Raw genomic sequence first — 13,730 nt, 5'->3', positions numbered from 1 at the left:
GCTACCCAGACACTAATAAAGTGTTAACCAGAAGAATGAAAGAACAGAGAACTGCAGAAGGAAAGAGGTCTTGGCGAACTGAGGTTTGGGGGAATAAATGCAGGAGAGAGAGAAAAGCTGACCATCCAGTACTTATGTGCCCAGAGAAGCTAAGGGTAGTTTCTAACCATATGCCAAAGAGAGGATTGGGGAATACACGATGTTTCTTTATACCCTGTCCTGACTCCACACCTTACAGGACTCACGTGTTTGACTTCCTTAGCAGAAGCTGATGAAGGCAGCTCCGAAGGTAGCTGGAGTGTGAATGGCCCTCTCTGGGTTTTCTCCTCCTAATCTTATGCATACTCTCATTTTTCTGCTTGCTCTTCTAAGACTAGTTCTGAACCCTTCCATCTATACCCGTTCACATGATGGCTGGTAAGAACACTAGCCATTCTGTAGTACCACACGGCCACAGAATCTCCTCATTGACTCAGGCAAATAATAGAAAAGGGAAACTACCACTCACCAGCTTTTCTTTGGAGAAGCATCCCCCTGTATCCTAATCCAACTCTCCAGAGAGCTATAAATACTTGCATTCCTCAGACAGCTGTTGGTTCTAATTCTACATCAGTGTCCATTTCCTTCACTAACGACCACTTTCATGTAATTGAATTTGGAATTATAGGATCTTAATGTTGGGAAAATGCATTTTCAACAGAAATGTTCTCTAGCACGAATGAAAGACCAGAACGAGGCCTCTTCTGATACTAGACATAAAACAACCATCTCCTGTAGGCACCAGGTTTTATCCACTTCCATCGTAAATAAGGCCAAGTAATTTCCAAGTAATCTGTATTCTGAAATAAAAAGTTGCTGTTTTTGAGCATCTACTGTGTGCCAGGCATTTTACTATTTTACCTCTAACTCTCAGGCACACACGAAGTCGGCACTGTTAATCCTGTTTCACATATGAGAAAACAAAGGCTCAGGGAGGTTACATTACACGCTAGCACAACACTGGTGGTACTTTAGGAAAGTCTGTCTTGAGATGCCAGGGCACTTTAAAAAGAATGAAATAAATTCATTAATGGTAGCAAAAAAAAAAAGAGAAGAAAGATTGAAAAAAAAGAAAGCAAAACAAAACCAAACAAAAACAAAAAGCTGGCAACAACTTAAATGCCTCACATTGAAAGACTGATAAAATATATTATGGTGAAATATATGATGGGTTATTCTGCAGCTAGTAGAAATACTGATCTTATGAATAAGATTAGTGTAATATTATTAGATTGGATGAATCTTATGAATAAGATTCATCCAATATTGTTAGATTGGATGAAAGTTTCCAATGTACTGTTAAGTGAAAGAAAGTAGGCTAAAAATAGTACCTATGCTACGATTCCAATTTTATAAACAAAAATATGGAGATACATGCATAGAAAAAAATGTCAGGAAATGTACTTTTTTTTTTTTTTTTGGTGAGAGAGATTCAGTTGGCTTTGGATTTTCCTCTTTTGAGCACCTCTGAGGTGCTACATATGGGCATTTGGCAGGAATTTATTTTCATTTTTTTGAGAAAGAGTCTCACTCTGTTGCCCAGGCTGGAGTACAGTGTGCAATCTCGGCTCACTGCAACCTCTGCCTCCCGGGTTCAAGTGATTCTCCTGCCTCAGCCTCCCAAGTAGGTCAGACTACAGGTGCCCACCACCACGCCAGCTACTTTTTGTATTTTTATTAGAGAAGGAGTTTCACCATGGTGGCCAGGCTGATCCTGAATTCCTGACCTCAGGTGATCCACCTGCCTCCCAAAGTGCTGGGATTACAGGCATGAGCCACTGTGCCCAGCCTTGGCAGGAATTTAAAAAAGAAAAGGAAAGAACATGACTGAGTTTATGATTCGCATTTGTATGCTGGAGAAAATGTGAGTAGATCAGTGTTTGACAGCTGGAAGAGGATGGCTGTGTGTCTGACTCAGCCGTGTCTATGCAGGGACTGACTCACACATGAGTCAGGCTGGGCTTCTGTTTTTGGCAGGTTGCTGGGGGTGGTGGGAGATCTGTGGGCAGCAAGAAACATGTTTTATAAGTGAACATTTCTGTGGATGGACTCTGATTCAACTGTTGACATCCCTCCTCAAACCAGTCCCGAGCTCATTCTCCCCTTGGATCTGCACTAAATTATAGACTCTAACGTAATTGATCTAAATTTAACTGTATTTTTAAAGCCAGGCTGCCTATTTATTCTGCTCAGCCCAGACAGAGTTTAAACTTCTATCTGCCCCACCTGCTGACGAGTTTCGGCTATTGAGGCAATGAAGGTTAGAGAAAATACTTTTCCCCTTCCAGGCTTTTGAAAATGTTCATGCAGACGGCGTAAAAACATGGCAGCGGACAGTCAGTGCCTGTGTGTGTTTCTGAGGCATATGCCAAAGTAGGCAGAAATCTTAACTGCAAATTATTTTACTCTTTTGACCAATGGAGCATGGCTTTTACAGCTTTTATGTTCATGTTTAAAAACACTTTAGGGTCACTATTTAGGCTTGGTTCCATGGTAAGCTTCATCTCAAAAACATTGGCTTTCGTGATTTAGTTTGTGACTGTCTGAATTCTAAGCAGTTGTGAAAAAGAATGCAGTGGATCATAGCATTGCACTGATTCTATGAAGCATGGTTATTTACATTTTGCCATAGTTATTTATTTATTTATTTATTTATATTTTTTGAGATGGAGTTTCGTTCTTTTCACCCGGGCTGGAGTGCAATGGAATGATTTCGGTTCACTGCAACCTCGGCTTCCAGGGTTCAGGCAATTCTCCTGCCTCAACCTCCTGAGTTGCTGGGATTATAGGTGCCCATCACCATGCCTGGCTAATTTTTGTATTTTTCATTCTATGAAGCACGATTATTTACATTTTGTTGTCTTTGTTTATTTATTTGTTTTTTGAAATTGAGTTTCACTCTTGTCACCCAGGCTGGAGTACAATGGCATGATCTCAGCTCACTGCAACCTCTGCTTCCAGGGTTTAAGTGATTTTCCTGCCTCAGCTTCCCAAGTAGCTGGGATTACAGGTGCCCACCACCATGCCTGGCTAATTTTTGTATTTTTTTTTTTTTTTTTTTTTGAGATGGAGTTTCGCTCTTGTTACCCAGGCTGGAGTGCAATGGCGCGATCGCGTCTCACTGCAAGCTCTGCCTCCTGGTTCGGGCAATTCTCCTGCCTCAGCCTCCTGAGTAGCTGGGATTACAGGCATGCGCCACCATGCCCAGCTCATTTTTTGTATTTTTAGTAGAGACAGGGTTTCACCATGTTGACCAGGATGGTCTCGATCTCTTGACCTCGTGATCCACCCGCCTCGACCTCCCAAAGTGCTGGGATTACAGGCGTGAGCCACTGCGCCTGGCCCAATTTTTGTATTTTTATAGAAACTGGGAGTTTCATCATGTTGGCTACGCCAGGCTAATCTCGAACTCTTGACCTCAGGTAAGCCACCTGCCTTGGCCTCCCAAAGTGCTCAGAATTACAGGCATGAGCCACTGCATCCTGCCTAAAATTCAGATGTATCTCAGTTGCTGTACCTCAAGTAGGTGGTGTCATGATTGCAGTAGTTAACACTATCAGCCAACAAACCAGTAAAAATCCCCGAGGAAGAGGTGGGCACTGGTTGTCCACTCACGCCTTCGGATAAGAACAACAAAGCTCCAGCACCAAACCCTGCAGATGGAGGGACGATGGCTTGGAAGGTGATGTTCTCCATCTCCTGATGGCCCAAAAGCTGAGACATGACAGCCCTCAGGTAAAGTGGTTAAGTGGAGAGCTGGACTGTAAATGTGGAAAAGTTTTAGGACTACTTTTGCCCATGTATTTCACCCTTTCTTCTTCTTTTGTGTGCACAAAAGACATATGATAAAAGCACATGTCCCAACAAGTATAAAATGAGACTTTCAATAACTAAAATAAAAACTCTTAAAAGTGTTAAGAAGGCATGTGGCACTGTTAAAATGGCAGTAGTTTTTCTTTTTTAGTGGTACATAAAGTAACTATTTGTTTTGCAATCAACAGTGTCTAAGAGTAAATAAAAAGGATCATGAAATACTGTCGTAGCACCTATCCATGCAGCACTGACTCTCATCCAGGCACCCTTCTGAGTGCTTGACTGGTCTTCCTCACAGTAACCCCATGAAGTAGACACAGTTACTATCCCATTTTACAGACAAGGAAACTGAGCCACAAGTGAAGTCATTATTAAGTGCTAATAAGCGGCAGAGTCAAGATTCCAAGCCAGGCCCTCTGGCTGCCAATACCCTGCTCCTACCCACCATGCTACACTGCCTGCCTAGTGAACAGACCTGAAACCCGCTGATGAGTGAAAAAGCACAGTGATTAACAGAGCTTGCAGATCATCTCATGATAGATGGTGGAGGAACAAATACAAATCCTGGAACAGTGATTGTCTCTGGTGAGACAAACAGGGAGACTGGAAGAATGAGGGACAGATACGGCAGGATCTGAGCTTTCTATAAAAAGTGTTTTCAATGACACTGATTTTCTAACACCATACATACATTTTCTGTCCACTTAGAAAACATTTCACAAATTATAGCCATTGGATCTTATTTTCCTCTTTGTAATCTGTTGATTGCACTAATGGTTTCTGTTCTCATCAGAAATCTCTTCCATGGTTTGTTTTGTTTTGCTAAGAGACAGGGTCTCGCTGTGTTGCCTGGGCTATCCTCAAGCTCCTGGGCTCAGGGGATCCTGCCATCTCAGCCTCCTGAGTAGCTGCGACTACAGGCACATGCCACTGTGCCTGGCCTTCCATGGGTTTTTAATGCATGCAATAATCTGAATGAGAACAATCCAAGCAGGACAGAAAATGTTACCACAGGATTGAGTAAAAGGATGGTGTTACACCTTAGATGACATGGCTCACCTACAGTCACTGAGACTGTATTGCAGCAGTAGCGAATGCTTTTGCACACTCTCAATGAAGCCCTGTCACATGAGCTCTGTGTGTCTAGATACATGTGTGGGACCACTGTCCAAAGAGAATGCAAACTGCAGTAATAAAGTCATCATGGTTTGTCAAAGGTGATGCATCAATGAAAAATAATTCCTGGAAGTTCTTTTAATTAAACATTCAGCTGTCCACTAGAGCCATTTTTAAATATAAAATGCAGCCCTGTGGTCTTTTTCTTCCCGCCCCCCTCCCTTCTTTTGCAGTAGCTCAGGCAATTGAATTCTCATTGGTGATAAAAAAAGATTCCTAAGACAGTGTACAGCTGGTTATGCCTCTAGCAAGATGTCAAATTCAGCTTGCACAAAACTAATTGCACCTAATTAAACCAGGGTCATTGGCGTTATTGTAAAGTGAGGCTATTTATTAGACAAAGAAAATTTCACAAATACCAATTTGCTTTTCTTTCAGGTTTGTGAAGGAGAAGAATTGCTTACATAATTAAATTTGTTTTGCCATTTTAATCTTATTACTCCTCAAGAGATCCTTCAAATCTTGCTTCACTTTTGAAATTGTATAATATTTTAGAATACTGGAAATAATCCTTGGAGTAGGGCATAAAAGATGACAGTTTTTTTTTTGTAGATTACCCAGGGGTTTTTCAAATAGTATTACAAAAAAGTAAGTCATAAGTTACCATTTGCAATGACACACATCTTGGAACTACTTATATGAAGGGTTTTTAAAGCAAACCTTTAGTACATATGTATGACATTAATGTGAAATTTTAAAGCTACGTTGCATGTTATAAGTAGGTTGCTAGAGTATGCACCTATTATTTCAAGAAAGATGCCACAGACGGGCAATTCCACTGAGTTGGAACAAGATGACCTCTTTCCTCACTAACACTGGGCAGATACAACCATTCTGCTTACTTCTTCCAGAAAATTATACAAAAATTATTATTGTTAGAGACAAAAGGATGATTGACCTTCTTGGCAAAATGATGCTGGTTCAACCTGTGAGTCTATGGCAGATTGTATATATAGATTCCCAGTTCCTCACTTTTACAGTCCTTGTGAATCCTATTTCTCTGAAGTCTTTCTGGATTCAGTGTTATTGGTCCAGTTGATAACAGCTCCCTGGTTAAGGTGCCCCCCACTCCTTGCCCTCCAGCTCAAACACAAAAGGAGATGGCAGGTGTCCATTATTGGCCTTGTCTCAGCCATTTACCAATAAACCTATAAGGCCAAGAAAAAAATGAGTTTTGATTGGGGGATGTTGGAATGGTTGAGTTAACTAAACAGTAATCATTCAAAGTGGCTGCTCAAAATTCTCTGGGGAATTTCTATTTTTCATACTATTCAGTGTTTGGAGAAAAATGGAATAGCCTATTTTAGGTTACATCATCTCATTGCATACTTTATAGAAAAGACTGTATTCTACTGTATTTCTATTTATATGTACGTAAATAAGATCTCTCTTGTGGTAAGGCAAGAAGAGAGGTGAGAATCAGATTTATTTTGCGATTACTCGGAGAAAAGGAGAAAGAAGGCAGAGAAAGTTTCCTCCACAATATTAGGTCAGGTTGTAATGTTTGAGAAATAAAAGATTACCTAGATATCTATTAATAATGACTATTCTATCTTGTATTCCCACAGCAGCTAAGCCTGTTTCTACTCTTTTAATACATTAAGCTATATAAGCTCATAAGTTGAAATATAATGCAGTTTGTCCAATTAAAAAAAATTTTATAGGAAAGTGTTATACTAGTAATAACTGAAAAAACACTTTTTCAAAAATGTTACTAAACCTAATATGACTAAGGTTCTTAGAAACCTTATTTCAAAAACAGATAATTCATTTTTCTCAATTCTTTTTAAGCTTTAAAAAACTTTTTACAGAAACACTTTTAAACAGAAAAAATGATAAACGTTATACAGTTTCAGTTTGAAAAAGGCTGATAATGTGTGGACTGGCAAATTTTAAAGAAAAAAATGACACTCCCTTGTCACATTTCAGTGTAAGTCAAATTTAATTAGTTGAGTTACAAAGCAACATCAAATATTATTTTGCTGCAGTATTAGGCATGAAATGTCTTTATGGGATTATTGTAGCTCTCATTTAATAGCTTGTCACTCTTAAGAAGTGCTTTAAGAGATAGTAACATCTAGAAAAATCCAGTGAGGCTAAAACCCAATAGACAACTGAGAGGAACTCATGCTCACAGGAACAGCTGAAACTCCAGTTTTCCTAGACCCTCATGTTACTTGAAAATTTCTCACATACTGTGTATGAAGTTAGTTTTTACAGGCAAATATACAACTTTTAAAAAGACATAAAAAGAATTCCACTCATTTGTCAAAGATCCCACTCACCTCAGTAGGCTCTGCCTTAAAAAGTAAGTTTACCATTTAGGAATCCAGTGCTTGGTCAATTTAATCTTCAGCCTCATTTAAAATTGGGCGTTGAGTTCTTCAGAGTAGTACATTCATGTCAAATTTACCTGGTTTAACCTTATTACTCCTCAAAAGATCCACTTAGAATCTTATTTCACTGTTGAAATTGTGTACTATTTTATAATACTAGAGGTGATCCGTGCAGGAAGGCATAAAAAATGATAGGTTTTCTGTGAGTTACCTAATGGCTTTTCAAGACTTTTCTCCTACATTATTACTGATGAGAAGGATGATAGTCAGTCTTGGCAAACTTTAAATTTACAGGGACAAAGTGATATTTCTTAGAAACATTTAGTCTCATTATTAACCATCAGATCGTGCTCTCAGTCATCATGTTCTCAGAGGATGATCTTATCCCAGAATGAGGAGATGAAAGTATCAGAAAGAACAGGATATAAATAATCTTCCTTATGGTGAGTCAACAAGTGTAGCTTGTTATGAGCTACTGTGAAATACATATGTGTTTAGATAGCCGTGTCTCTGCAGGGAGCAGATGACTCAGTGATTTTCAAATTCTGCTCTGCCAGAAGAGTTTTAGGTAGGCTTCAGGGGCTTTGTAGAGGAAGGATGGAGAGGTACCAAAGGGGAGGGTTGGAAAGGGGCAACTAGGATGGGGGACACATTTTCTGGGCAGAGTATCCCAGTCCCTCTCCTTCAGTCCCCCTCAACCCAAGGAGGACTGTCAAACTGGGTTTCCACACAGGGTTGTAGTCAACATATTTCTGCTATTAAAAATCGTGAAAACCTTCCAGTTAGCCATGGCATATTGAGCACAAGTAACTACTCTCACTTCTGAAACCCTACTAAAGTAATTTTAAAGAAAAGAAGAAGGCATAAATCTACATGGGCAAAGAAAAAGGAAATGGAAACAGCATGCAAGAGATTTTGATGAAATTTTGGAAGAGAATACGCAGATGGGTGGGGGGTATTTGACTCAACTACCTCAATCTACTATGTGCCCACAGGGAAGGCGGGTAGAAGAAGCACAGGTATTTCCACGGCAGAATCCTGGAAATTCTCAGGTACATGTGAAAGCTGGGGAGTGAAGTAGGACTGAACACAAAGAAAGGTTGACTTAACACCTGAAAGGACCCTCTTGCCCTGCCATCTGCCCTGACCGCCTTTGACCTGGCAGAATCTGGAAATTTACTGTCTTAAGAAACTGAGACTAGATCATGCTTAGGTGGAGCTGATGTGGCAAAGAGGTGCTTTACTGAAATCAAGGAAATTAAGTAAAATTTTACATGCTATGGTTCCTAGCTTTTCCCTGCTAGAGTCTTAAAACATTGGCAGCCAGGTTTAAAATGCCTTAAGATGAGGTTGGAGGGTTTCTCTCAGCCGCAATTCATAGCCCAAGAGAAAAGACCCCTAGATACTTTGAATTACATGTATCCCAATGAAAGAGCTGTGTCCTTCTTCAGGCATTCTAAAGTGAAGTTCACTAGCCATTTGTTCAACAAATATTTAGGGATTATGTATTAGACACCGTTTTAGGCAATAGTTACAGTGGTGAACAAAACAGAGATAAACCCCCTCACTCTTAGAACTTATATTTTAGAGCTAAAGAAAGAACAGATTAAAGTATACTACAATGTTAGCTAGTAATAAGGAACACACACACACACACACACACACACACACACACACACACACACAAATCAGGGTAAGAAGATAAGCAGGATAAGACAGGACAAAGTGATGAGTACTAGAGTGTTTGCTTTTAATAGGGTGGTCAGGGAAGGGCTCTCTAAGCAGATGAGGTATGCCAACTAGTCCCAATTACAGTTTATAAACAGCTTTTAGTGTCTTATACTTAGTTATTGGTGGGCAGAAAGCAAAACAAACAAAAAATAAACTCAGAAAAAGTCATGATGAACAAGAGATCAGAAGAAAACATTTTCAACTTAATTAAAATGAATACTTTCAGTGAAATGAGAAAATATCATGCCAACAATTCTGAAAACAAAGAAAATGGACACATTCCTAGAAAAATACAACTCATCAGAACTAATTTGAGGAAATAAAGAGTATGTATAATATTATAACTACTTAAGAAATGGAAGCTGTTGTTAAAGCAAATAAACAAAGTAAACACCAGGCCCAGAGAGAAATGAGTCCTACCAAACTTTATAGAAACAGATCATAAATATATTATATAAACTTTACTTAGACAAAATTAAAGAGGGAATAATTCCCAACCCATTTTTAAGCCAGCATAATCCTGATACTAAAACCAAACAAAAATATCAGAAGAATACAACAGATCCATGTCAATTATGAATATAAACCTAACAATCCTAAACAAAATATTATAAATAAAATATGAATATTTATAATTTATTTATTTAGATTTTATTATAATATTAGTACCTGAAAAACTATAATACTCCAACGGTATCTAAAAAAATATAATACTCCCCAACCAGGTTAGGTTAGACTGGCTATGCTAGCATCATTTAACATTCTGAAAACCTATAAATGTAATTCATTAATTCATCTAATAGATTAACAGAGTAAAACTGTACTTTTTCTTCACCTCAACAGATGAAGAAAAAACATGATAAAGTTAAGTAACCATTCATTATCAAAATTATTTGTAAGTTGTAACTGGAAGGGAACATCATTAACCTCATAAAGAGAATCATTAATGAAAACACAAAATTAACATCATTTGAAATGGGAAAATAGTAGAAACATTTCACTTAATATGAGAAATGAGTTAAGGGTTCCAACTACTGCTATTTCTAATCTTCACTGTATTAGGGTACCTACCCAATGCAATAAGACAAAGAAAGAAATCAGAGGCATGAGAATTGGAAACAAATAAAGTTGTCATTATTTGTAGATGATATAATTGTTTAAAAATCCCCAAGGAATCTACAGACAACTTTATTAGAAACAACAGGAGAGTAGAGAAATAATAGAAGCAGTAAAAAAGTGGCTGGATATATACTAGTATACAAAGTTAATTGCATTTCTGTTCACCAGCAGCAAATGAGAAAACATTACTGAAGAGAATTTAAGATATCAGAATAGCAAGTATCTAGAAATAAAGACAACAAGAGATAGATGTGTAACATCTCTAAATGGGAAAGTATAAATCCTTATTAAGAAATATATAATAAGATCTAAATAAATAGAGAGGCAGACTATATTCATGGATAGAAAGATGTGGAAATGTAATGCTTCCTAGACTGGTCTATAGAATCAATGCAATTACAGTCAAAATTACGAGAGAGTATTTTGGTGAACTTGATTATATTAGTTAAAGTTTATGTAGAGGAATTAAAAAAGCCATACCAGGCAGCATACTTGTAAAGAAAAAGAATAATGAGAAGGACTTTCCTGTCCAGATATCAGAACTTATTTGGTAACTATTGTAACTAAGACTATAGTTTTCCTGCTGGGATAGAAACAATAAAATAGAAGATAGTTTCATTAATATACAGTATATATGAGAGTAAAAGAGGGGTTGTTCAATAAATATGATGGAAAAATGGTCTATAAGGAAAACAATCAAATTTGACTTCTCCATATCATACCAAGAAATCAACTTTTGATTGAGTGCAGACTTTTAAAAACTCAACTCTTTCAACTCTTGGTAGGAAATCTAATGAATGTCTATTGGATTTTTGGGTAAAAGAAAATTTCTTATACAAGATATAGAAAGCCATTGATTAGAAAAGTTTGATAAAATTCACTATGAAATTAACCCATAAAATTAACTTGTGGTCATAAAACACATATTAAAAAAGTGAAAAACAAGTTATAACCTGGGAAAAGATACATGCAATTCATACAATATATTTAAGCATTTGTATCATGACTGAAGAACTTTGATAAGTCAGTAAAAAAAAGCATAAAGAATCCAACATAAATTTGGCATAGGACCCAAACAGATATTTCACAGAAGAGAAAACAAGCATGGCTAATAAACACAATATAAACCATTTTACACCTATTAAATTCACACAAATTTAAAAGAAATTGGCAATATCAAGTGTTAATAAAGTTATGGATGCACAGAACGTCTGAAACATTGCTGGTAGGAGTATAACTTGTTGCAACCATTTTGGAAAACAATTTGACATTATCTTCTAAGCGTGAACATTCATGTATTTTCCTAGTAATTCCACTTCTAGGTATGCACCAAAGAGAAACTCTTGCATATGTACAGCAGAAGACACGTACAAGAATGTTTATAAGTAGCACTGTTTACAAGAGCAAAACTTTTGAAAGAATCCAATGCCCATATCAGGAGAGTGGCCAAATAAATTGTGGTATATTCAAACACTGGACTATAAATGCAGTCCATGGGGGAAAAGGAGGCAATTCTAATTTCAGGACAAAGAAAATAAAATTTCTCAAGTAATTATAGTTTACTACATGGTTCAGTGAGAATAATGCATGGTCTTAATAGCATAAACATTAAATAGCTATTTGACCCTAAACTGTGAAATAACTATAGAAGAATAGAAGAGATGATAGTCTTTGGAGGGCTGTAAGAAAGAACTAAATCCCAATTTTTTTTTTATAGTAGGTACTCTGATGGCTAAAATAAAAACTAAGAAGACAGCATTTTATTTAGAGATATGTAAGTAAATACCAGAAGAAAGAGTTGAGCAGTGAAAAGTTATTTCTGGAGAGTGGGTCAAGGATAGTATAAATGTATGTGCAGTATACACATACATACATACACACAGACACATATACATCCATGTATACTATGTGCATATACATATATATGGATTATATATATGTACATAGGTATATATGTGTGTATATGTATTATATATAATATATATATATCTTTGATTTTCAAAACCCAAACCTCTCATTTGTAACAGATGGATACAACATTGCTAAACAGGGAGATTGGGCTTCTAGAAGAAGATATTTTGGCACTCTGGGAAATATTAGAGAGTAGTAGCAGAGATCTGTAAGATTTGGTCCAATGCTCTCATTTCACAAAAATGAGGAAAACGAGACATGGTAAAACTAAGTAAATTGTTAAAGTCTCAAAATTAGAAGTATACTAGGACTAATTCTCAGACCTCCAGGTTCCTAAGCCAGAGCACTTTCTGCCACATCTAACTGGGAGGGGAAAGAGGTGCTCCCAAGAGAAAGGAGAGGGCTGACCGTCTGGTTCTGGAGGGATATATAGAAACACAAGGGAATATGCTGAGACAGAGCTGGCACCCAGCTGAGGAAGAGATGCTGGAACACTGCCTGGTGAAACTAGAGCTCTTGGATGTACTGATCTGCCTGCAGTGCCTCACAAATAGGTGTATGTGTGAGCACGTGTCTGCTTTCTGATTTTTGCTGATTTAGAATCTCTCAGGATCATACAGTAGTACAAGCTTTATTGAAAATCAGATGGAATAAAGATAGATATTTTAAAAATGCCTAGTTCCAGGCCTCACACGAAGCAGAGACATAGCAGAAATATGTTGGTTAAATGGATGCATAAATACTATAATTTGTTTCCAATGCCTACCTTAAGATGGTAAAATAACTGAGCATTTTAACAGAGTATATTTGCTTTTAGCCAAAAGGAAGACTGAAAGGAAACAGATATCTGGGGAGTGAAGGGAGACCATGAAAATGCTGATAGGTTATCATTTACTCTCATCTTAGTAAAAATGTTTTATGTGCTTTCATCACTTAGAATATCCATATTTGTAATACCTAATTTTGCAGACTGTCTATACTTTCACGAATCAAAGTAGCCTATGGAATGGAAGCACGAATATCACAGCTGGGAACTTCATAGAAATGGAAGATCTTGAGCCCCACCTAGATCTACTGAATCAGAGTCTTCATTTTAAGAAAATCCCCAGATGATTCATAAGCACATTAAAGTTTGAGAAACTCTGGCCTACAGCACTGTTTTTTTTTTTTGGATAAAATTATAATTTAAATATATCTTACTTGGAATTAGAAGCTATGCAAATGACCAATAATATCCTGAAAAAAATTATGATAAAGAGTAATGATATCCTGAAATAAATTAAGATAAAGAAAAGCCACCTGGAGGACAGGTTAAGAACTGTAATAAACATTGAATGATCAAAGCGGGAATTGTATGTCTCAGTTACGAGTATTTATTGCAATCAAATGTATCAGGGGGGTGATTCTGGGTGATCTGGGACTGCTTAATGGCAAATTTGGTAGTCTGCCACATGTCTCTAATCATAAGTCAGCTTGCTTAGGTGTGTGGCTTTATTCCTTTATCAGTGTACAAAATCAGTATTGCGTCTAGAAAAAAATGGAATATAAAAATCTGACCTCAAGTAGCTAGCCCATGAGCCAATGATAACAATAACAACAACAAAG

At 37.3% G+C, this 13,730-nt stretch overlaps 1 protein-coding gene across 24 annotated transcripts in view; it reads right to left on the bottom strand.

The window, feature by feature from the left end:
* The window catches only part of SCHIP1 (schwannomin interacting protein 1), a 767,830-nt gene that overhangs the window by 17,602 nt on the left and 736,498 nt on the right, over positions 1 to 13,730 (bottom strand). The gene's annotated exons all lie outside the window — the stretch shown is intronic.

The sequence above is a fragment of the Saimiri boliviensis genome, chromosome 9 (assembly GCF_048565385.1).
Source record: "Saimiri boliviensis isolate mSaiBol1 chromosome 9, mSaiBol1.pri, whole genome shotgun sequence".
Lineage (NCBI taxonomy): Eukaryota > Metazoa > Chordata > Mammalia > Primates > Cebidae > Saimiri > Saimiri boliviensis.
Note: the sequence above shows the minus strand (reverse complement) of the source record. Positions and strands in the feature narration are given on the sequence as shown.